We start from the raw sequence: 26414 nt of genomic DNA on the forward strand, positions 1-26414 counted from the left end.
TCAAATAGTAAGATTTACAGACTACATATATCCGTAAATAGCAAAAATGGAAATGGTTCAAAGCGATGAAATTGTATGATTAAAATTGACATTTTGCAATTTCCGTATTATTTTAATATTTGTTTGCCCACAGTATCGTTTATTACAATATATTGCTTTGAATATTCAAACGAACCGAATCACATTTTAAATGAAAAATAATTAGTGGACGCGCAACGCAAAAAGCAAATTTCACATATAATGATCAAATTAGCATAGAAATGCTTCGTGCATATACATAAATACACATAATACATAGTCATGTTCCAAAACGAAGTTTATCTATGTATTTTTTAAATTACTTGATTAATAAACCAAGATTTCTTTATTATCATAAAACGTTACACTTATGTTATTGGTAGATACATATATTCAAAAACTATTATGGAACGATGGTGAATTTAAAATGCGATACGTAGAACTTTTTACTAACTTGGTTCACTTTGTTCTACTGCTGTGCTTAGCGTCACTTGCGGAGTCGATATTAATGACTACCACTCTCGGAGTCTCGATGGTGATGACTACTACTCTCGGAGTCTCGATAGTGATGACTAAATTATGTGATCAAATCGTGATCTATATATATATATATATATATATATATATATATATATATATATATATATATATATGTATATGATTATTATCTTTTGGGTTGGGCAAAGTCGGGCATTCCTGGTCTGGGCAATGTCCGGCAATCCTGTCTTATCTGTCTATCCCTTTACAGAATTTTAATGGACTTGTTACTCACGTATATGAATGTGAGAAAGTGAATTTGATTATTGTGGGAACAACATTGATAAGCGAGGTACATAACAATATGTACATACCATAAATTTGTAAAATAAATACATTTAAGCCACTAACTATTTCACCTCAAACAATTTTAATATTCAAATAATAATAAACGAATCTAAACACCGAGCACTCGAGCAAGTAAATAAATGAGTCGACGCTACTGTAATTAAAAAAGATAAATTTACCACGCCGCGTTAATATTTGCACAATTTCCTCTCAGACGGCGTATATTTTCTCCTTTTTTTTCATATTATTATTTTAATATTCCGTCGAGCAAATGGAAGTAAATAAAAATATCGGCAACTTGGCGGGTAAACGTCTGCTCGCCCAAATTGCCCAGAAATAATTCGCGTTAATAATAAGATGAAGAATGAAAATTTGTTTTCGCAAACAGCACAGAACCGCAGCATGGAAAGAGGCGGGGGACGAGGCTCGGAAAAAAGGTTATTCATAAATATCTTTCAGGTCAAAACTTTTCCGAATAAAAATAATTTCACGCTCCGATCAATTTCAATCATGTAGCGGGTCCCAGATAACCGGGAGGACGACTATATAAATTCATATATAAATCTGGATACGAGTGTGTGTGTGTGTGTGGGAGTGACGAAGAAATACGAGCCCATATATTTCGCTTTAGAAAATATTCATATTCAGCGAAGCGATAAACTTCGGTAAAATCGAAAAAGCGAGAACCCGATAATTCGAATACGACTTGCATCGAAAATGCACGAAACCAATTCCGATCCTACATAGACGCCATTTGAATAATCGCACGTATCAATCTGTAACTACACAAGTTTATAAAAAAAGGCGTATAAATCATTATAATCGCACTGGCGAAAACAATTGTTAAATATATGTTAGTATTTAGCACCTCGATCGCTATCGATTTTTTACATCTCATTGTTTCTAATTCACAATCGAAACTTCGAAATGTGCATTGTTTAATTTGAAATTATGGGCCTGGATTCAACAAATTTACACCTTAATTGAACAAAGGAAAAACTCCTTTGTTCTCTCATTGCTAATTAAATTAAATTTTACAGAATGAACGAGTGAATTAAAATATTATAATCAAGTATTAACTCACTTTGATCCCTTGTTGAGATTATCTTAGAACTCCCAGTTAATCTGAAACAAATAAAGGAGAGGTAAATTATAAATTGCGCATTCAATATTGTTCTTGTTGTTGCCTACTGTAAAATTTAATGAATTATTATAAAACTAAAATTAAATTTATTATTAATCTTTTTATGCATATTATAATTATTATTAATATTAAAAATGTTTCATATACTTCCATTTAAAGCTTTAGTCTCACTATCTAAAATATTCAACGCATGTTTACTCACCGGGTATTTCCCAGAATACTGGAAAACAGCCAACGTAATTCCCATACTTAAGCCCGATAAAATCTCAAAAAACCCGGCCAATTATCGACCCATTAGCTTACTTTGCACGCTTTCAAAAATTCTGGAAAAAATAATCTACACACGTTTACTTAAAGTCGTAAATAAGAAATTAATAAATGAACAATTTGGATTTCGCACTGGACATTCCACGACCCAACAACTAACAAGACTAACTGAACACGTGACGAAGAACTTTAATATGAAGAGAAGTACCGGAATGGTATGTCTCGACATAGAAAAGGCCTTCGACACGGTTTGGCACGATGGACTCATTCATAAGCTCCTTATTAACAAAATACCAAACTACCTAATTCTCATCATCAAATCGTACTTAACTCGTAGAAAGCTAGTGGTTAGCGTAAATAATGAATTATCGTCTCCAAAAATAATCGCAGCTGGCTTTCCGCAGGGGAGCTTGCTTGGCCCACTCTTGTTCTCCATATATATAAATGACATACCTATTCCAAAAAACTGTCACATAGCCCTATATGCAGATGATACAGCTTGCTTCACAAGTAGCAAAAAACCAGACACTATTCTTAAAAATCTTGAATTTGCAATTAAAACAATGACTGAACACTTCACTAAGTGGAAAATTCAAATTAATCAAACCAAAACAGACGCCATATTCTTTAGTGTTAGAAAACATAAGCCAAGTTCAGATCTGAAAATCCCCTCTGGAGAAAGTCTGAAATGGCAGTCAGTAATAAAATATTTAGGAGTAACGTTTGATAAAAGAATGAGATGGGCACCTCACATTGAGGCAGCGAAATGCAAGGCGATGCGGGGTATATCCTCAATATATCCAATATTTAATCGCCATAGTTCTTTATCAACGCTAAATAAAATAAAATTATATCGCGCGCTCATATTACCATTATTAACCTATGCTTCACCTGTATGGAATAACGCCTCGAATACTAACCTTTCCAAGCTCCAAGTAATACAAAATAAATCCCTTAAAATAATTTATAATACACCCATATATACTAACCTGAAAAAACTGCATGCTATATATAATATTCCGTTTGTTACAGACATTACTAACAAACTAACCAGTAGATTCTATGAAAGAATCACTAATAACCATACTAACACACTTGTGAAGAGTCTCGGTGATTACAACAAAATGTCTATACCCTTCAGGTATAAACACAGATTACCTAAACACAATCTGCTTTAGGTCATCGACTTTAGATAGTCTTTAATTAATATTATGTATTAGATGTATTATGAACATTTATAAGGATTGTAAATAGGTTTTTGAGCTCTTTTTCCTATTATGCTTTAGATTAACATTAGAATAATATAATACTGTAATTACTAACCAAATTAAATTAAAATTGTAAAATAGAAAATGATCAGTAGATCAGTAGCTATTAAAATAGATATAAGATGTATTGTGAACATAATTTCGTAATAATAAAAAGCATTTAAAAATCAAAAAATATACTCACACTTACAATGAACATAACAAGTATATGTATATGTTACAGTAAGAGTGTGAAGCTCAAATCAGTATACCTATACATTGACTAGGAAGTGTATGCATCATTAAAATCACCCAGTAACAGTATAAATATACGGGAGAATGAATGAACCCGTTTACTAGTAAATTCATACACTAGCGATCCGTACGCAGTAAATATTTACGAATGGAATAGCAAGTTGAGATTCTTAACAAGTATATTAGTCGGCCTATGACAGATCAAACTAAAAGCTGAAAGAATGCGATATTATATCGAAGAACATATTATTAATGAACAAAGTAAAATGTAACCTAACCTAACCTAAAATCGTAGGTAATGCGGATGTACTATAAAACTTCTACAGTGGATTTGACCTTGTTAATTGTTGTCTAATTCGTATCGATTCAACAATAAATTAGTTATTTGAACACAACCATTTAGTATATTCTTGCGCATAACATTTATTGGAAGAGCAACGTCAAACTTAGGTCAGCTGTCAAACCACACAAATTTCATTCTTAAGCAGATTTACTAGTGCACAGTAGCAAGTGCAAGAATTTGCGCGTCAGAGTGTACCGTGTCTAGTAAGAGTATCTGCAGAATTTAGCGTCATAAGCCTTAACTAAAAACCAAAGCTAGTGTACACGTTTACTAGACAGTGTATACGGATTCGAAATTTGACGCTCTTACTGTAACATATACAAATTTACTGAACTACATATAATGTACATACATATATAAACCATAATAATGTAATTACATCTCAAAAAATTATGAGCTTTTTGGTCGAGCCATAGTTGAAATCCGTGTAATCTAAAATTTTATTTCGAATTATTTGAGATATTTTTTTCTTTATTCATATACGAAGTATCAATACATATTTGATTGTGAAAAATTCAAGATTTTGACTAACATTGACATTGGGAAAAGTCGATTTGTTTTGAATCTTGTGACATTTTGTTTTTAAATCAAGAAGGGTTTGTATACATGATTAAATTGACATGTTTGGATCAAGTGTATATTTAAATAGGTGTGACTAAACGACAGTTTATTTCGGCGCAAATATGGTTAAAATCTCATAACGAGTCTTACTAACACCTGTTCCACGTGTCCCTTCATTAATTCAATCCTACATGTTGCAAATAAATCATATTCCCTATATTTTACATATATGAGTGTGTATATATTCCATATTAGCTCGTTTAATAGTATAGGATGAGTTCTGAAAGCGAGCTGAAATACTGATTGAATATATGTACGTTGAGTATTCAAATGATGCAATATGGGCGACATTACTGTCGGGTAAAACCTTCTGATATTTATATAGGTAATCGTCGCACATTTGAAATGGTAATTTTTGGCAGGTGGGGATTTTCAGACAGGTGTCGTCGTGCAAACATCATCACCACGAGCCGGAGGGCAACGCAAACAGGGCGAGTTTCAACCGCTGAAAACTCGACAGCCCTTCTACTCCATCCACATCGTAGATATAATACACCCCCCGCGTAGATGTAGGAGTACGTGCGAGGTTGTGTAGCCAAAGGAAATCCGTGGAAAATCTGGCGAAAATCCGTCGATCGCTCCCTGGGAAAACTGGCGGTGGAAATGCATTTTCCGGTCGGCGAGTACGGCGGATATGGTCGGGAGCCACCCCGCAGATAGGCTTGACGGATGGCGCATTTAATGCGAACCGAAAACACGTCAGATTACCGTGAAATTTTCCAACGGAAAATGCGTATTCTATTCAAATTCTAAGCCGCGGAAATGGCGAAGCACTTCTTTGACCATTTATTGAAATATTTACACTAGAAATACATTGAATTTAAAGAAATACATTTTTGGAGCAGGGACAGCAAACATGCAGCTACATAACCTACACAATTGATAAAACTATAAATAGGAATAAATTAATAATAGGTAGAGTTAAGAAAGCAAAAACTGCAGGAGGTGTTTTCCACCAAGGTTTCAAATATATAATGCCCTTCCTGAGAGCATTAGAGGTGCTAGTAACATTGGTGCTTTCTTGAGGGGTGTTAATGGATACCTCTTTGGAAGATATCGTAATTATATATGTATATATGTAAGTTTAATAAAATGTTGTGTATAGAATTGTATTATATTATTTTAGGGTCACTAATTATAGTTTTGTTAATTTTTGCTATGTATGTTATTATGTAGTTAGTTTAAGTTTAAAATTGTTAATTGTTAAAGAATTTGTTAGCAATTTTCAATTTAATAATAAATAAATAAACAAAACGCTTTGAAAAAAAAAAGTGTTTTGTCTGTTTTCCACTTGAGTTTCAACTACTCGTATATAATAAAATTTATTTTATTTATTATATATACAAACATTTCTACTATACCGGTCTCCGTGACGAGCCAGAATGTTAAATTACAGAAAACGCAAATATCGGAAGGCAAAGATCGAAAATCGAAAGATCTTAAGTTGAAAGATCAAAAAAAAAATGGTGCATGGTAAACGGTACATACTCACGTACATACTCACTTAATTTGCACGAGCAGGATACAACAGGAACAAGAGGAACAAGCTTATCCTCCCGTATTAATGTGCGCGCGCAGAATACGGGAGGAAAAGCCTAAAGCCTAAGATATAATAATAACTCATAGTGTGCAATTGAAAATTGAATAGGAAAGCCAATTTTACAGGAACCGTTTCAATGATAATCAGAAAAATTGGTAAAACTCTAATAATAAACGATCGACCTCAACAAACCAAGGTCTGGCCAACAACGATACTCTAGTGTAAATCAAACCCGTGACACCTTGCATGAAAAAATACATCACTCACCACTAGACCACGCTACTGGTTGACATATATTGATTATTCAATAGTCCCTCCATAATCAAACATACATAATATTTTATCATTTTAAAAACATAATGTAGATATGCCATGCATACCCGTGAAGGTAGAAATTTTCTTTAAGCGTATTTCTTTTTTTCTAGATATTTTAATATACACGTAGGTATGTATTGAAATCGAATTGTCAACATTGTTGAATCGAAATGCGTCTCGGTCCAATTTAATTATGTTGAAGGCACCCACTCCATTCCCTCCAAGTACGAAACGTCACGTATCCGAGTTACTTCGAGGGCTCGTCACGTTCGTCATAGTACTACCTGGTATTCCCAAGACACGTATTTTGCAAGCACAACTGAAAATTGCACATACGCTTTTCGAGAATTTGGTATGTGAGCGTGGTATGTGGTGTTTGCTGCAACACGAATTTATCATACAATTCTAAAATAGGACGCAGCCAATAAACCATACTACAATTTGATTTATGACTCGGTCACAGTTGTGTGTATTATATCTTATATCTAATCTATAATTTGGAAAGAGACTTTGTATGTAAATATCCTTGGTCGTCGTCGTCGTCGTCTTCGTCGTCGTCGTCGTCGTCCGTAGATCGGTGACGTCATCGAACACGTGATTCGATTTTTTTTTTTTTTCGATCCATGGGCGCCGATTTGTTTTTTTCGATTCAATGGATTCACCCCCGCGGGGGCGCAAAGCGAGTAGTTTCATGGGGCCCCGCCAGGGGCGCCACAAGGGGCGCAGCCCCGTGGGGCTCAAAAGGGGGCGCCACAAGGGGCGCAGCCCAGTGGGGCCCCGAAGGGGGCCCGGGGGGCCCAGCCTCATGGGGCGCAGCCCCATGGGGCTCAAAAGGGGGCGCCACAAGGGGCGCAGCCCCGTGGGGCCCCGAAGGGGGCCCGGGGGGCCCAGCCTCATGGGGCGCAGCCCCATGGGGCTCAAAAGGGGGCGCCACAAGGGGCACAGCCCCGTGGGGCCCCGAAGGGGGCCCGGGGGGCCCAGCCTCATGGGGCGCAGCCTCATGAGGCTCAAAAGGGGGCGCCACAAGGGGCGCAGCCCCGTGGGGCCCCGAAGGGGGCCCGGGGGGCCCAGCCTCATGGGGCGCAGCCCCATGGGGCTCAAAAGGGGGCGCCACAAGGGGCGCAGCCCCGTGGGGCCCCGAAGGGGGCCCGGGGGGCCCAGCCTCATGGGGCGCAGCCCCATGGGGCTCAAAAGGGGGCGCCACGAGGGGCGCAGCCCCGTGGGGCCCCGGGGGGGCCCAGCCTCATGGGGCGCAGCCCCATGGGGCTCAAAAGGGGGCGCCACAAGGGGCGCAGCCCCGTGGGGCCCCGAAGGGGGCCCGGGGGGCCCAGCCTCATGGGGCGCAGCCCCATGGGGCTCAAAAGGGGGCGCCACAAGGGGCGCAGCCCCGTGGGGGCCCGGGGGGCCTAGCCTCATGGGGCGCAGCCCCATGGGGCTCAAAAGGGGGTGCCACAAGGGGCGCAGCCCCGTGAAGCCCCGAAGGGGGCGCGGGGGGCCCAGCCTCATGGGGCGTAGCCCCATGGGGCTCAAAAGGGGGCGCCACAAGGGGCGCAGCCCCGTGGGGCCCCGAAGGGGGCCCGGGGGGCCCAGCCTCATGGGGCGCAGCCCCATGGGGCTCAAAAGGGGGCGCCACAAGGGGCGCAGCCCCGTGGGGCCCCGTAGGGGGCCCGGGGGGCCCAGCCTCATGGGGCGCAAGCCCTAATAGGCATTAACTAAGGGGGGCGAAGCCCTAGACGGCAATTAATCATGGGGGCGCGGAGGGGCGAAGCCCTAAAAGGCAACTGATCATGGGGGCGAAGCCTTAGACGGCATTTAATCATGGGGGCGCGGAGGGGCGAAGCCCTAAAAGGCATTAACTAAGGGGGGCGAAGCCCTAAACGGCAATTAATCTTGGGGGCGCGGGGGGCGAAGCCCTAAAAGGCAACTGATCATGGGGGCGAAGCCTTAGACGGCATTTAATCATGGGGGCGCGGAGGGGCGAAGCCCTAAAAGGCATTAACTAAGGGGGGCGAAGCCCTAAACGGCAATTAATCTTGGGGGCGCGGGGGGCGAAGCCCTAAAAGGCAACTGATCATGGGGGCGAAGCCTTAGACGGCATTTAATCATGGGGGCGCGGAGGGGCGAAGCCCTAAAAGGCATTAACTAAGGGGGGCGAAGCCCTAAACGGCAATTAATCTTGGGGGCGTGGGGGGCGAAGCCCTAAAAGGCAACTGATCATGGGAGCGAAGCCTTAGACGGCATTTAATCATGGGGGCGCGGAGGGGCGAAGCCCTAAAAGGCATTAACTAAGGGGGGCGAAGCCCTAAACGGCAATTAATCTTGGGGGCGCGGGGGGCGAAGCCCTAAAAGGCAGTAACTAGGGGGGGCGAAGCCCTAGACGGCATTTAATCATGGGGGTGCGGAGGGGCGAAGCCCTAAAAGGCATTAACTAAGGGGGGCGAAGCCCTAAACGGCAATTGCTCATGGGGCGTGGAGGGGCGAAGCCCTAGAAGGCAAAGGCTCAGGGGGGCGCCGAGGGCGAAGCCCTAGAAGGCAAAAAAAAATTTTGATTTTTTTTTTTTGATTTTTTAAAAATTTTTTTTTGATTTTTTTTTTATTTTTTTTTTATTTTTTTTTTTTTGATTTTTTTTTTATTTTTTTTTTATTTTTTTTTTTTTGATTTTTTTTTATTTTTTTTTTATTTTTTTTTTTAAATTTTTTAATTTTTTTTTAATTTTTTTTTTTTTTTAATTAAATTAGCTTAGTCATGTTTAAGCGGTTTATATTATAAACACTGAGCGAAGCCGGGTAATACAGCTAGTAATATATAATTTCGAAAGAGACTTTGAATGTATGGAAGTTTTGGTTCGTAGAATCCGTGACGTTAAATTTAATAAAAAAAAACAAATGAATATTCAAATAAATTTAATAAAATATTTACTACAGAGAAATGTTATAATAATAGAAGTAGCTTTATGCGTTTTATTGTTGTCAAGTGACGATCGTCCACAGAAATTCCTAAATAATTTTAGCATCAGTCATATTTATTGCTTGGTGCTCGACGTATGTACATACATACATATGTCCGATAAAAACTTGTCTGGGCAAGGGCAATTGCATCGTTAAAAATTGCACAATGCATTCAAAAACACACAATAAACAACGTGGGATACATTTTTATAAGTAAATTGATCATTTAAGTAACATATTATTCAATTAACATCGTAGTTTGACAGTTTTTAAAAGTGTTATGGCGATCGCCCGCATTTTACATAACGTTTCAGGGGTGGCACCAGAGAATTGTAAAAAATATTTTAAATAAATGTAAAAACAAAGTTCTTAGTGGCGCCGAATACTCAATTATATTAATGACAATTATATAAACATCGTTAATTTTATATTAAACATATTTTTGTTGAAACTATACATTACACGTTAATTTAAGAGTTCCCAAGGACAGACAAATACAATAAAGTGGATAAAAATAATCCGCCAACTGAGAAAAGAAACGGATTGGACACCAACACCACCATATACTCAAATTATAAATAAATCTATATCAAAATAAAACTTTAATTTCTGTAGTGAGTATGTGATGACCCTGATTGTATTCCGTGCGTTTTAGCGTAGTTATGGAGATGTATCGCGTAATATTGAAACAATTTATTTATTCGTAAAGGCGCTTCTATTATTATAACAAATCTCTGGTTTACTATTAGATTAGCCACGTTTAAACGGTTCATATTACAAATACTAAGCGAAGCCGAGTAAAACCACTAGTATATTACCTATATGAAAATATATTGCAGGCGTGTGATAAAATTAATGGAATAATAGCGTAAAATCGTTAATTTCGGCAAAAAATCAATGGAAAATTTTAAAACCTTTAACTTTATTTCAAATAAGTGGTGTTACTTGGCTTCGCCCGGTAAATGGAAATGAAATGAAAACCATGAAAATATCTTTTCCATTAAATTTATTTGATTCGAAAAAAAATAATATTATTTAACGACCGACCAATCACAAACAAAATCAGAAATGACATTGACGACAACCAATTAGAAACGAATTAAAGACGCCGTTTCGGTATTATACAATGTATATAAGATGTAAATGAAACCACTCACTGAGTAATTTATTGAGATATAAATTTCTCGCCGTATAAATCGACTTCTAGAAATCTTTCGACAGTTGAAATAGGGTCATATTGACAATTGCTTCATCATTTCGCAACAAAGTGAAAATATTGTGTGCGATCTAGGCTTTTGTTCGAATTATCTAACTAATTGTATTAAATAGATTGTAAACAAAAACCTTATCATATCCTCGTCGTTAAAGAAGATTCATCTAATTGATCAGCAAAATGCTTAAGCAATCGAGCAATATGATTGGCCTCTTTCAGTATGTGTATGCCTATTTCTAAAACATGTATTTGAATGAAATTAAGACTACATCTGCGATTAGATTTGCAATACCGTTTAAAGATTAACAGCAAATACCGAATAAAATGTTTGGAACAAATTACTGTTAGGCTTACAATAGGCTTGAAATTGAAAAATACCGGAAAATTAGCGGAAATAATTGAAAATTTTAGTAAATTCGCATTCCCTCGTATAGTATACGTGTATAAAATATCGAAATTGGCAAATATAACTGTAAAAAAATTCATTAAAAAGAAAACCGTTTATTTCTAAATCAACAAGTAAATATTGAAAGTAAAATAGCCACTTTGTAAGAACGTCACAGAGGACATTTTGTAAAGCGACACTAGGGGCTTTTTTTTTTCTTTACATTTTCATCCATTTTCCTCGGAATTCGTTCGTACCTGTATCCACGCGAATCTGTCATCGCATACGATATTTTGACAATTGTACGTATTATATACAAAATGTACGTGTAAATTAACCCTCTTTTGTGGTGCGGCCCTTTGACGTTTATAAAATGATCTGATATATGTATTTGTTCGTACCTTTTTTTATTATCCGTGACACGTTTTAATCTCCGGTCGACCGTAATGACGCTTTCGCATGTCGACGATCCGCAACACAATTTATCGACGTTTGTCACCGTAGAATAATATATTGTAAATTATATTTATGTATTTCTACTGCGAGAAGCCACTCTTTTTCATTGTTGTTTGATAATTCACGAAAGCCATGAAAAATTCAAACGGACCACTCACCCGCTGAAACATTGAAATTTGAAACTTCATATTTTGAATGAGGGAATTATTATTCCTATTAGGAAAAGCGGGGGTAAATATTGCACGCCTTTTGGCATTATAAATGTGAAGGTTTCTTCGCGAGTGTTCAAAGTATCGCATTATGTCGTAGAAAAACACCACAAAAAGGGAGTTTCAAATTACAATGATGTATTATATTTCTGAATATGCTTATCTTGTCTGCTCTTCAAATTTCACGCTCAACATGTTTTTAATGTAAATACTTCATTTTGTACGCCAAGCTTTAATATTTTTTGCGCACAATGCACTTCGCTTTGTAATACATATGTATTTGTATAAGTATATGCTTATCAGCCGTTTTCAATTAGATAAACATATGAAAAATACGTTTGGTATATTAAATATTAAAATCATGGAAGAAAATTCGGCAATTATTTCCGTTACAAAATTTTGTGAGAATGGATCTAATGTAAATGTGCCAATTATATTATCCGAAGTATTTGCAGATATATCTTTAAATAAACAATGGCTGAAAAGCATTATCTTTACAGTAAAGTAATTCGACTCATTTAAATTGAAAAACAAATAACACTCAATTAGACTATAGTATACGTATGTACATATATAGGAGATATATGTAAGTGGCTGAAAAGTATAGCTTTTTTATATTTAAAATGAAACAATCCTAAACAGATTTTATTGCATCTCGAATTCTGATATATAAAGGCTTAAAAAATGTGCATTAACATTTTTTTCAGTGGACTAAATTTTTAGTCTAAAAGTGCAATAAAAAGCGTATTAAAAGTATAATATTAACAAATTAATACAACAGTATATTCGATAATTTTTTATGAATGGTGGTCAAGTATATATTCAATGAAAATATACTTACATAGACGAAGTTAAAAATACGCGATTGATCCAAATAATAAACAGGTTCTTATAACATATTGCAATAAAAAATGGTGTGAAGTTCCAACAAATAAATAAGTAGGCTTATATTATATTAAATACTAGTGGTTTTACCCGGTTTCGCTCGGTATTTCTAATATAAACCACTTAAACATGACTAATGTAATAGTAAACATTTTATTAAATTTATTTGAATAGTTTTAGTTTAAATAAATTTATTCGAATACTCATTTATATTTTTTATTAAATTGACTGTCACGAACAAACAAACATATATACTTTCGAAATTATATATTAGATATCATACGAATGTATGTATGTGTTTGGTGAAAACGAGCCATTTCCTGAGCGACATTTGCGAGAAATGTAATTATTCGAACGATATCGACTCGAAAGAAAGATACTTGCGACACGGTGAGAGATAGGAAATGTATAAATACGCAGACAGATGGGCAAAAGCGTACACATAGATACAGATAAAAAAAGACAGAACGAAAGAAAGAAAGAAAAACGTGGAAGTTTCCCTTGGCGTTTTCGCGGTGGGGACCAATTCGGACAATGGGGAAAAAGGATGACAAGGAGAATTAATGACTTATTCATGACGCGGCTTTTACGCAGAATTCAATTATACTTACGCCGAGACGAGTCTCGGTATGTATTGAATACAGCGAGCGCCAAAGGACGTGAAGGAAATGGGGAAAATGTACACGGTTATTACCATGCCCTCTCTAGATGATCCTTTCATCTATAGAGACTTGTCGGTGTTCAACATTAGCCCGATTCCTCAGACCTATGCTGATTAAACTTATTTTTCAGAACAAAAATTCGTAAATTTATATACATTCGTATACCTACCTGTTTTAATTGAGTTCAAAGTGAAGTATAATTAGAATAATTAACAGCTGAGAAGATAATTAATTTGATATCGGAGGAAAAAGTTTGAGATTACGCTGCGTGGGAAGTAGGAGTGTTTTATTTGAAAATAAATCGCCACACTAAAGGAAACCTCATTAGGATAGGTCGTATATCATGAGAACATGGTGGTGGCGTACTCGAGAGGATACCGAATATTTAGACATGTCTACACTCTATATTAAATATGTATGTTCCGCAGTATAATGAACTATTTAGATCTTAATATATGATTTCTATAAGCTGAAGCTAGAATTATATATACATTTGATTATGATTAGAGATCACAAAGTATGAAAACAAGTGGTTTTTTGAAAACTTTGTTTATTTATATCATATATTTTATTTTATTTTATTTTATTAATTGAAAAATCAACAGACAGGATGTACAGAGATAGGTATAAAAAACACAAAAAGTAAATAAATAATATATGTAACACCCGAGTCCAATAATAGATTTTTACAAAAATGAAAAAGATAAATATAAGGAAAACAAATTAAAAAGTAAAGAATAAAGGCATGACAAAATATGTAGTACATTGCATAATTAAACTATAGTATTAAAATATTTGGAAAAGGTTATAAGATAGAATATAAGAAGAAATTGAAATTTACAAATATAAAAAACAAATGAAAAAGGTAAATACAAAATAAACAAATGAAATGGAAAGGAATGAAAGCTATAATATGATTAAATAGCACATTACATAACTAAACTAAAGTATAAAAATAATGGAAATATTGGAAAAATAGAATAGAAGAAAAAATGAATCAATCGGTCAAGATTCTCTTGATGTTAGACCTGAATTGATGTAGGGAAATACCAAACAGATCAACCTCATTCAGCTCTCCGTTAAACATACGATAAACGCGCTGCAGATAAAAATATTTTTGGGAATTAGTATTGAAAGGATCAAGTGAAAAGAGTGTAACGCGTCTAGGGTATCGAACTGGGATTCTGAAATTAACCTTATTCAGTAAATCAGAACAATCAAGGAAACCATTTATGAGCTTAAAGAAGAATATAGCATCAGAATGTCGTCGCCTGACAGAAAGATTGTTAAAAGAAAGGATTTTTAAAATGTCGGAAACAGTAGAATGGGTATAGGTAGGAAAAAGGTAGCGTAAGGATTTAATAAATTTAAGTTGAACTTTCTCAATACAATTAATATGGGATAAATAAAAAGGTGACCAGATAATTGAGGCAAATTCAAGGTGAGACCTTACAAAGGAAAAATAAAGTAATTTTAGTACATAAGGATCATTAAAGGGTTTTGTTGAGCGGAGTAGGAATCCAAGAGATTTAAATGCTTTGTTGGTAATAAAAGAAATATGTTCAGAGAAATCTAGTTTATTATTGAGTATTACACCAAGATCCTTAATAGAAGATGACGTGTTAAGGATTGAATGATTTAATTGATATTGATTAGTAATAATTGACTTATTTCTAGTGAAATTTAAAATAGAGCATTTTTCTAGATTAATAAAAAGATCATTATTTAAACAATATATAGAGAATCTATCTAGATCTTCTTGTATCTTATGACAATCGTCTATGGTGTATATAGGTTTGTAAATTTTTAAATCATCAGCGTAAAGAAGTATAAAGGAATGTTTGAAGATGTATGAGATATCATTAATATAGAGTAAAAAGAATAAGGGACCTAAATGCGACCCTTGTGGGACACCGGAAGGAATATGTCTAAGTGATGATCTAAAACCATTGAGAATTATGATTTGGTGACGATTTAGTATATACGAAGAGATCCAACGAAATAAATTTCCTCGGATTCCAAGGGACCAAAGTTTATTGAGTAAAAGGTTGTGATTGATTTTATCAAAAGCTTTAGAGAAATCCGTATAAACGACGTCTATTTGGATTCGTTTGTCCATATAAGATGTGAGAGTACTAGTGAAATTAAGCAGGTTAGTCTCTACCGATCTCCCCTTAAAAAAACCATGTTGTTCAGGTATAATGTAGTTTTTGAAATTGGAGAAAAGGAAATTATAGATAATTTTTTCAAAGATTTTACTAATGACAGATAGTTTAGATATAGGACGGTAATTCTCAATAAGATTCTTATCACCTTTTTTAAAAATAGGGGTGATGTAAGATAATTTCCAATAGTCAGGAAATTTACCGTTCGACATAGAAAGATTGAAAAGGATTGTTATGGGAAGAGATAATGGGACAGCACATTTAACAAGGAAAAAAGAAGGCAAACCATCACAACCCGCACCAAGATTAACATTGAGAGAGTTGATGTGACTGAGTACAGTAGATAAGTCAAAATGAAAAGTAGATAAGTTACAAGAAGAAGTATCTGTATTAGAGATAGAAAGGTTAATGGTAGAATCACTATTGAAAGTGGAGTCAAAATAGTCAGCAAAAATGGTACAGATTTCAGAACCATGTGAAGCCGACTTATTTCCATAATACATTACGGAAGGATATGAAGAGGAGGTATTTTTTTTTGAATTTATATATGACCAAAATGATTTGGGATTAGTTTTAATATTATTTTGAATGAGAGAAATATAATTTCTAAAGCAGATTAAAGAATATTTTTTAATTCGAGCTCTTAATAGTGAAAAACTTTGATAATCTAAGGGATTTGAATAAATTTTAAATTTTTTATGGAATTTGTTTTTTTCTTTTATTATTTTAATAAGAGACGATGTAAACCAAGGGGGATATTTGGTACGCTTAGATTTAAGAGTAAAAGGGACGTGGCATTCAATAATATTTTGTAAGGTATCGTAAAATTTTTTACAAGCTAAATCAATATTTAAATTGGACAAAAGTGAATTCCAATTGATATCGCTTAAAATTGGAATAATTGTAGCATAGTCAGCTTTTCTAAAGAGGAAAGTTTTATTATAATTATAATTCAAGGGTGAAGATTTGTTGTAAATTATTGAGATGCAAAAGGATAAATGATGAGAATCTTCATGGATTAGCGTAGAGTCAGCACGAGAAATATATAAGGGGAAACTACTAATAGCTAGGTCAAGAATACGATTATTAGTATTTGACAAATAATTGTATTGATAAAGTTTATTATAAGATAAGAATTGAGTAAAGGAAAGGGAAGAAAAATTAATACAATTGGAAGGAAATAGATGCAGATTTGAGTCGTATTTTGTCCAATCAATAGTGGGAAGATTGTAATCACCGAGTAAAATGAATCGATCCTCTGGATAATTGGTTATTAGATCAGATACTTTATTTAAATGGGTAACTAATAGAGTTTGGTGAGAATTACCAGGAGGAATATAGACAGTACAGATATTTAGTTTAAAAAATTTAGTGGTAATAGTAATCCAAAGGTCTTCTGTGGAAGTTAACCAATTATTTTGAATGACAGAGGGTAGATTATTTTTCACAGCTATGATTACACCACCACCAAATATTTGGTTATGAAGAGAATAATCTCTGTCACGTCGAAACACCTGATATCTGGCATCAAAAAACTCACTATTATTGAATGAGTCATTTAGCCAAGTTTCTGATAGACAGATAATATCATAATTATTAACTAATACATTTTGAAGAAAAGAGTCAGATTTAGTTCGGAGACCTCTGACATTTTGATAATAAATGACAAGACGATTAGAAGACATTGTAAAAAAGGAAGTAGATAGAGCACGTAGTGATATAAATATAAATATCCATATGCATAAATGAAAATAGATATATGCATATAAACATACACATAACTGCATACACAGATAAAGATATGGAATTATTAAGCAAACCATCCTTGGTGATACCAGTTGAAATGCAAAGGTATACATGGACACAAATATAAAAACGAACTCGTACCTTTTTTAGTTTATGAGTAAAATATATGTAAATAGCATAGTTATATAGTAATAATAAAAATAATAAATTATATAGCCATACGTACATAATTGTTTGCACATACATTATAATATGTGATGCAGACCAGTAGACAATAAATGCATAGATAATTATTAGGTTATTAAAATTTAATATTGCACTTAGTCATTTGATTTTGCAAAGATCTGATTCTTTTGAGATTTGTATGATATTGGAGCTCGCACTTTTTCTAATCATGATCTTGCAATCTTTAACCCACAAGTAGGCGTAGTTATATTCAGTTTTCAATTGGCGTGCTCGCTTCAATAATAATTTATTCGTTGGTGTAAGGTGATCCGTTACGTATAGGGTGGTGGGCGGGCCTGGAATATTGATGTCGTTGGTGGTGATGCCGCGGCGGGCGCGCACGGCCGCCATCAGCAGGTCCTTACGACGGCGCTGAGTGAACCGTACGACCACTGATGACGTGCGCACACTCACATCGCTGTTGCCCTCTCGCTGTTGCTGTTGCTGTGAACCTGCAACGCCCTGGGACGGGTACGGCCGCACACGGTGTATGGTGTCAATATCTGTGTCGCACAATTTGTGACCCACGACAGCACATAAGTCATATAATATAGACACTAGATTTTCACCCTTTTTCATAGGTATGCCGGATATTTCTACATTGTTTTTTCTAGAGAATTGATCTTGCAGATTGTTTTCTTGTTTCAGTTCAACAATAGTATTTTGCGCCTCAATTAAACCTTTATTTACATCAGAAAAGCAGGAAATTTTCTTTTCAGCAGTGGTTAGTCTCCCATCAAATTCATCAGACTTAGCCTCTATTGTGAATAATTTATTGTTTATGTCTGTGATTACAGATTTTATGTTTTCAAACTTGTTTTCAAAAAACTGCCTATATATACAAAAATATATAGGCAGTTTGTATAATGCAAGCTGAAAATATAAAGTGCAGTTACTAATTGAATGTAGTTTATGACTACATTGGTCTGGGAAATGCAATTTTCCAGTTGGTGCATCTGCGTTATTTGAGTGAGAACGATGAAGAAAATGTCTTACTTTAGGTTTTGTTGATAATACTTGAAAAGTATAAAATTGAGTTAAATGGAAATACTATAATAGTTATTGTTTTGTTTGCTACATACTATGATGGTGAAATTTTAAGTATACTTGAATAACTATTATTAATTAGTGATTATTATTACTTCACAATATACATATGTATGTATATGACATGGTACATATGTAGAATACTCAATTAATCACAAGTAATGTAAATTTTTGTGTTTTGAAACCTTTTTATCGTCTTAAAATTATCCTCAGTAACCTTTGGATAACAAGCTTTACGAACTAAATGCACCAGTGACGTAATTCAGTAGTAAAGAGTATGAAATAAAAAGTTCAATTATAATCAATTGCTATTTATTATTTATTTAGAATTTGTTATTTCCTTTACTTCACTGTCGTTATATAATTACATATATGATTTTTGTCGCACAACAGAATATTATAGAGCATATTTTCTAGTTGTTCTATCATGACAGGTATGTAAATCAATTTTAATACGAATATAAATGCTATTTCCATTTGAAAATATAAATAAACAATACGTATATTATTTTCACTTTTTCTCTTACAATAAATAATGGTCGTAATAGTATTTATACCACTTATAAATGATGTACGATTTTTCAATGAAAGTGATATTTTACAATCGGAAAATCCTATATGAACGCATCGATTCAAACTAAAAATTATAAGGATTGTAAATAGGTTTTTGAGCTCTTTTTCCTATTACGCTTTAGATTAACATTAGAATAATATAATACTGTGATTCCTAACCAAATTAAATTAAAATTGTAAAATAGAAAATAATCAGTAGATAAATAGCTATTAAAATAGATATAAGATGTATTGTGAACATAATTTCGTAATAATAAAAAGCATTTAAAAATCAAAAAAAATCAAACTAAAAATTATTTATTTAACGTTTTTGACCATTTTGGCGTTACAGGAAGAACCTAATGCGCCACAATGGCCTAAAATTCTATTGATAACTGGATAAAGTGGAATTTTATTTAATTCTCATATAAAGACAATTTAATATATTATCCCTATTAATTCAATTCAGATTCGTGTAAATACGAGTAAAATACTAGTACGAGCTTTTAGCTTGCAATTTTACCGATTTAAAATTCATCACATTTCCAATTAACCCTTTTAAACGAAAACGAAAACAAAAAATTGTGTGGCCAAAGCACTATATGTCAATAAACATGTTTCAATAGAAAATACTCTATATAAAATAGTATTAAAAGTGGGAAAAAATCCCAAGTGAAAATACGTACTTTTGACTTTTGATTTGAACTGGACGACTACTTAGAGATTTGAAAGCTGAAAAGCACTTCAAATGAAAGATAAAATACCCGAATATAGATTCCAATATTCATTTTGAACAGGAAATGGACAAATTTTGAGACATCGACCGAAAAACACCAAGATATAGAAAAATCGCACGATTTAAAAAACACATATATCTCCGAATCTCAAGCCAATCAACATTTTTTATTACCAGATTCGTGTTTACTGGGCATAGATCTATAAGAAAAGTCATATCTCGTCTCTGAACCATTTTTCGTGTCGAACAGTGTTATTGACTATTTATAAAGAACCTGATATATGTATTATTATTATCTGTATTTTTTAGAAGAAATAAATTTGCATTGATACTTACTTTAATAAAAAGATACTGTCAATTTTTATAAAATATTTTTATCTTTGACTGGAGGGGATTATTTGCATGGGGGGTAAGTGTCCTAGAACCTTATAAGATACTTCAAGTTTCAATTCTGTTGTCAATGAAAAATGGATCAAAATTGGAAAAATGTACACGATATGCATTTTACGCAGAATAGAAAGATAAAATAGACTTAGCAATTGGAAAACGAGAGAGAATGCAAGTGGTGGAAATTTTCAACTGAAATATGAGGACGAAAATCAAAGTTTTCCCATCGTGACGAAATTTCGAATTACTTTCGTCGAGTTTCACGTTCGAAATTAACATATTGAACGATTTTCACAGACAACGTCCATAGAACAACTCAACACATTTTATACTCAATCGAAAAATAAGTAGACATATAGACGAAAACGTGTTTTTTTCCATGTCTATTTTTTCCCTTTCATATTAATAATAAATTAACGCTAGCTGGAATCCACGACACCACACGTTTTCGAGAACAAAAGGGTACGTAATCTAAACTCAAGTTTGTTAATACCGCACACACAACTACTGACAAAACCGAGTCGTAAACTAGCGAGCTGCTGTCATTGACTAGCCTTCAAACTTTAGACAAAGTCGTACATAAAAGACGTACATACAATATAACACACACGATACATATGAGACGGTATCAACCGTTCTTTAAAATACGCCAATGTCAATGAACTTCATATATTTGCATGCGAGAGTGATGAGCCAACGCTTCACTCACTTTTCACACGAAAGAAAAAAAAAGATAAATATAATGTGATATTAAAAAAAAAAATGAAAACGAGGCATTGTCTCTATAACAATACGTAAACGTTTGTTAAGGCAAATTAGAGTATACTTACTGTTGAGATTAAACACACAAACAAGAGCGAAATGTAATCTCAAATTATACTAATTAATAATGAAAATTTTCTCAACGCATACGTACACACACATATAGAATTAAATTTATGTTTAAGTAACTTTAATGAATTATATTTCAACATGATGCCATTACTGAATTTAGCCCTGAACTTAGACACCTACTTACATATATTATAGTCAGCAGTTTAGCACCGAGAGGTTACCGGGTTCGATCCCGTGCTAATCGATAATACTGCTGGTCAGACTTGGATTTTTTTGACTCCAAGTCCAACATGTAGAAATTTATTTCACTTTTAAACCTTAATTTGAAATTAATTCATTTGACATTTTAATCAAAAATATAATATACATATGTATTTTCAAAATCTGTTCTTTTTTTGCACAGCCCTATCAAAACAAATCGCATCTCCTTATTATTACATACCTCCATTGCATTTCACATGGCTTTCGTGTTAGTGGTCATGTTTTATATCTCTTATCTCTTATCCGATCGTTTTTATACTTTGCCATATTGCTCATTTTGGTCACCAATATACGTTAATGTATCGTCTGCCATTACGTTGGAGATAAAATATCGTATACAACGCGTTTTAAAAACGGGGCACGTAGGCCTTCTTGACGTTTAACAAGCGTTCGTCCCGTGTCTTCCATCTTTTTCGCCTTGATATGGCCATATCAGATTTTAATTGTTTAAACGCCTATAATTCACTCTATATTTTATAAAACTTGCTCTATGGGTTCTCGTTATCTCTAATATATAAATATTTATAGTTTTAACTCTCATATGTATGTATATATAAATTTCAAATTTGGCGTGTAGCTTCTTGTAAGGTAATTCACGATATATAATATATTGATTTTTGGCCAAATATGTCAGATCTGACATTTCACGACTAAAAGTATATCTCTTCACTGGGTTTTATCTGCGAGATAAGTATTCAATAAGAAGTTATGTTGTATATAATTGTTAATATGATTTACAATAAGCTTACATACATTTAGTTTTTTACAATAAGATTATTACTGATTAAAAGGTCCATCCGATATTACTACAATAACACGTAAAAGTATACAAAGTACATAGAAGAACCAACTTGATTGTTTCTTAAATGCTTTTTATTATTACTAAATTATGTTCACAATACATCTTATATCTATTTTAATAGCTACTGATCTACTGATCATTTTTTATTTTACAATTTTAATTTAATTTTGTTAGTAATCACAGTATTATATCATTCTAATGTTAATGTACAGCATAATAGAAAAAAAAGAGCTCAAAAACCTATTTACAATTCTTATAAATGCTCATAACACATCTAATACATAATATTAATTAAAGACTCTCTAAAGTCGATGACCTAAAGCAGATTGTGTTTAGGTAATCTGTGTTTATACCTGAAAGGTATAGACATTTTGTTGTAATCACCGAGACTCTTCATATGTGTGTATTAGTATGGTTATTAGTGATTCTGTAATAGAATCTACTGGTTAGTTTGTTAGTAATGTCTGTAACAAACGGAATATGGTTTATGGCATGCAGTTTTTTCAAGTTAGTATATATGGGTGTATTAAAATTATTTTTAGGGATTTATTTTATATCACTTGGAGCTTGGAAAGATTAGTATTCGTGGCGTTATTCCATACAAGTGAAGCATATAAATGTTCATAACACATCTAATACATAATATTAATTAAAGACTCTCTAAAGTCGATGACCCAAAGCAGATTGTGTTTAGGTAATCTGTGTTTATACCTGAAAGGTATAGACATTTTGTTGTAATCACCGAGACTCTTCATATGTGTGTTAGTATGGTTATGAAGAACCAACTTAACAATCCATAAACATTAATAGTCAATAATCCAACGCTAACGAATATATTACGGTATTTAGGTAGAGGCAAACTGACTTTCCATATCATGAAATTTAATATTAAATTACAGCCTGTTTTGTAGTGTTTGTGCTTTTTCCTTGAAAAGCACTCAGATTAAAAGGGCGCTCAATGAATATGTACATATGTACGCCACGAACTAGTTTAATTTGTTAGTTAGTGCGTATAAATTAGCAATAGTGTCTGAAACACGTGTATAAGTGTGCCGAAATTACACACAGTAGGCAATAAAAGTTTCGGGGAAAAGCTCCCAGGGAAAGCTCAGTCGGCAATATTGAAGTCGGTCGAAACTAGTCTCATATTTGACGTCGGACCTGGCCCACGATATTACCAAAGTTTCAGACGGGCCTGAAAGCCTTCAGCGGTCCCTCTCGGTTCGCCGAAAGACCCTCTCGACCCTGGGAAAACCGTCGGAAAATTTACGGCGGATGCCATTCGCTTGATTAAAAATCGTTTAACGGAAAAAATCCGATTCGCGAACATCTGTTACATGCGTACATATGTATGGGACGGATAATATGTCGCGAATTGCCATAATAAATTTCGCGTACGAGAAAAGCGGTGAGGATTCCCCAAAGAGGGTCGTCAACGTGTCAATTGGTGGGAATAACGAAAGCCTCTAACCTAGTTTCTAATTTGCATAAAGTCAATCAGTTAATGTCCGGCGGGCACCCTTGTCTCTACAGCTAGCCAGAAATAAGTGAAAAGGGTTAACGCAAAGGCATAAGTATATTATATAAAATTTTAGCTTCATCCCGAGGGTATGTTCTCAAGGGGAACACTAAAAGTATTCAATATTACGCTTATGTAGTTATCGAAATCAAGTATGTATATAAAATAAACACATACATACATATCTATATGTATACATTTGTTTCCCAAACAGAGTATGCGAAAAATATTCATAAATTTTGACCGATTATTGATTATTTTAGTCTCTTTTGTCGAATATAATAATAAAATAATATACTAATAATAAACTAGTGTTTTTACCCGGTTTTTCTCGGTATTTGTAATACGTATAAACCACTTAGACATGGCCAATCTAACAGTAAACATTTTATTAAATTTATTTGAATATTCATTTGTACGAACTACGAACTAACAATAGTTATATACAAAGTCTCTTTCGAAATTATATATTAGATGAATAAAGAATACTAATATGGAGGATACAGTTTTTGGAAGTGGGCTACTAAGAGGTATACAACTCAGGAATGGTCAGTAGTCGCTGATATAGAATATTATGTATGTATAATGCTCAAAATACATATGTACATGTTATACCAAGTTACTTTTACAGTACAGTTTGATAAAGCTTTTGACATATTTTATGATGCATTAATTAATACTAAAAAAGGTTTTATGACCAGTTCTACAAAATAGGATATACTCCACATTAGTACATATCATATCATATTGTGAACCTCAAAATTTCATTTTTTTTCAGTGAACTTTAACATGAAAACTGTTTTATGTGTGGCATTTTCATTCCACATTTCTCATTTTATTTTTACAGTATCGTTTTAAAATGATTCATATAAAGATTTATGTTTTAAAAGATAGCGTTAAGCATTGTTTTACACTAAAAATTGATTTATGAAGCTAGTCAGGGTAAATATTAATATTTATTTATGTACAGTTTTGGACCATTGTGGCATTAGAAGAAGAACCTAATGCTACAATGGACTACATATGAAAACAAAATACATACAAAAAAATAAAAAGAAAAAAGCAAAAGCAGAAATATATAATAAAAAAAAATACGGATTACCTAAATACAATCGATTTTTGGGAGTCTTTAATTATTATTATGTATTAGATGTATTATGAGCATTTATAAGAATTGTAAATAGGTTTTTGAGCTCTTTTTCCTATTATGTTGTACATTAACATTAGAATAATATAATACTATGATTACTAACCAAATTAAATTAAAACTGTAAAATAGAAAATGATCAGTAGATCAGTAGCTATTAAAATAGATATAATATGTACATATTGTGAACATAATTTCGCAATAATAAAAATCATTTAAAAATGAAAAAATAATAAACAAAAAAACAAAATAAAAATAATTCATAAAAATGAACATCAGGAAAAAAATAAAACATACAATAAAAAAAATCATATAACAAGAATATAGGGAATATTTTGCGTCTACAGCCAGAACCGATATATAAGAACCAGCCTTAAATATAAAACATCCGCATGAAATCCGAATGGAAGAGAAAAAAAATCTAAATTCCACTTATACATCACATTCAATTATAAAAATAAGGATGAGCGCAGATTACCAGACAAATATACTATACGGAGCTAAAATACGAGAGATACGATCAAAATTTTACTCATACAAGTTATCAATTAAGAAAATAATTATGAGCGCAGGCCAACAGACGAATAGGTATCTCCGATAACCTACGCTCACTGAAGTGGAAAATATCTCATTCAGACATGACAGCAACTATTTAATTAAGAAATTTGATAGCTCTTGGAATATACAGAGCTGTGTGGGCAATGGGTACAACCATCAAATGATGATGCACATAATTAATAGAGACATAAAGTCCCAACTGTTCCAATAACGACGGGAATGATGTTTTACGGCGTCGAAGCTGGGGAACAAAACAAATTATTGAGAAATATCTCCGAAGTTGAAGGGAATTATACCCAAGCATACCCAAAAGGAAGGGAGTAAGGTAGAGATATGGGTAATACCCTTTCTCTTTTCTATTTAATGGTAATGGTAAGCAATATTATTAAATTTTATGCCAAAAATATATCTCATATATGTACGTACATAGATAAGATCATTTTTGCAGTTTGTTTTTTTCTATATCATTTAAAATTTACGCAGGTAATATCAATAAAGATTATTTTGTCGAAAAATCGTAAAAAGATTCGACCATCTGCGACCGTTTTAAAAATAATAACCGATAATTCACGCACAAAAAAAAAAATAGCGAAATTCGGCTATACATTATTATTTCATTCGAGATTTTCTTCTATAACATTATACGTACCTATAATACACCTGAAACACAAACAACTCGTCATTTGTTTATACAAACATATATATTAATAGTACTCATCAAAAAAACATGTTCTTTTGAATTAAGGATTCGATTACAAATGAAAAGGATTTTGTTTATCTACTTTTTGCCTTCCCCATTTTTTTCCCGTGTCCGTATTATTTTGTTCTATTTTTGTCGTCGTCCGTCCACCAAATGCCCATTTTCCGCAAAGAAAAGCCACAAAAAATGCACCCCTATAAAAATCATTACTTCCATTTATAGCGAGTATATACATACATATATGTATGTACATATGCCTACGGACAAAACACGTGTGGGACGTTTATCTTATTTTTTTGCGTTATAAAAGCATGCCATTTTCCGAAAGCATGTACCTACATACATAAACATATTACAGATAGGACATTACTAAATTGTTAATATTTGACGTATGCGCTATA

The 26414-nt window shown here is 33.9% G+C and overlaps 1 protein-coding gene across 6 annotated transcripts in view; it reads right to left on the reverse strand.

The window, feature by feature from the left end:
• Pgant9 (polypeptide N-acetylgalactosaminyltransferase 9) overlaps positions 1-26414 on the reverse strand; it is a 394016-nt gene that overhangs the window by 109197 nt on the left and 258405 nt on the right. For all 6 annotated transcript variants that reach the window (XM_077436907.1, XM_077436908.1, XM_077436909.1 and 3 more), the window contains one exon: positions 1928-1968. The gene's annotated coding sequence lies outside the window, so the exon portion shown is untranslated. The remainder of the gene's footprint in view (positions 1-1927; positions 1969-26414) is intronic.

The sequence above is a fragment of the Arctopsyche grandis genome, chromosome 8 (assembly GCF_051622035.1).
Source record: "Arctopsyche grandis isolate Sample6627 chromosome 8, ASM5162203v2, whole genome shotgun sequence".
Classification (NCBI taxonomy): domain Eukaryota; kingdom Metazoa; phylum Arthropoda; class Insecta; order Trichoptera; family Hydropsychidae; genus Arctopsyche; species Arctopsyche grandis.